The following is a 937-nucleotide window of genomic DNA, read 5'->3' as shown; positions in this document are numbered from 1 at the left end:
ATGTTTTTTACGATGTTACAGAAAAGCATGCTGAGGCCTATTTGCTCTTCATTTATCAATCATATGGGAGGATAACAAATCAGAGGGGGCTATGTGACATTAAGAATGTCCAATCTTTGACTTCGGATTAGGAAAAAAATAAAATTGGAATGCAGGCCTGCCAGCTCACATAGGATTGTGCACACATTACAGTTGCTTAGGAGAGCTCTATTGGGGAACAACTGGAGGGAAAGGTGCTGTCACTCTGTACTGCTCAGGGTTCTTAATATTACATATAGCCTCTTTGGTATAGGCACATCTGCATCAAGGGACCACCAATGTCCAATTATTCCTTTCCTTTTCCTATGTGCAGCTGTCTCACTCGCTCGGTTTCCTATAGAAAAGGGAACTTAAAAAAACACACACAAACACACACACACACGCAAAAAAAGACGATTGCCACAATCCTGGAACCTGGAAATCAAGTGATTGATTGGAGTAGCAGGAAAATTAGACTTATATAGCCGCCGAGGGTTTTCTTTTTCTCCTGCATAAAAGAACCAAACCAACTCTCTGCCTTTCCTCTGTACCTGCTGTAGTCTGGCCTTCCCTGCCGCCTGACAGCAGGAGATTCATGCTACCGCCGCCTTCCCTGCAGCCATGCTACAGAGGGGGAAAAAAGCCATGGCATAGCAGAAATGTAAACGCACCCATGTATTTAAATTCAGCCCTGAATAGAATAAAACAAAAAATAAATGAAAAAAAAATAAAGACATCCTAGGGACAAAATGAACCTGGTGTTAGGATTCAATGCTCTAAAACAACAGTGATGGATTGAAGAGTGAACAGGACGATGAATGTGGTCAGGACTGTGCGATGATGCTGCTTTTGTTGCTTGGATGCTCTGGTTTGCGGTAGCCTGGGTCCAGTGAAGGATGCGTTTACCAGAGCCCCCCCC

The 937-nt window shown here is 43.6% G+C and overlaps 1 protein-coding gene across 1 annotated transcript in view; it reads right to left on the bottom strand.

Annotated features, from left to right (window-relative positions):
- The window catches only part of dipk2ab (divergent protein kinase domain 2Ab), a gene marked incomplete in the record, with an annotated part of 24,782 nt that overhangs the window by 174 nt on the left and 23,671 nt on the right, over window positions 1–937 (bottom strand). The window contains 1 exon segment of the mRNA XM_032504060.1: window positions 1–937. This exon segment is cut by the window's left edge and continues 174 nt beyond it.

The sequence above is a fragment of the Etheostoma spectabile genome, chromosome 22 (genome assembly GCF_008692095.1).
Source record: "Etheostoma spectabile isolate EspeVRDwgs_2016 chromosome 22, UIUC_Espe_1.0, whole genome shotgun sequence".
NCBI lineage: Eukaryota > Metazoa > Chordata > Actinopteri > Perciformes > Percidae > Etheostoma > Etheostoma spectabile.
This window is presented reverse-complemented; position numbering and strand designations above follow the sequence as displayed.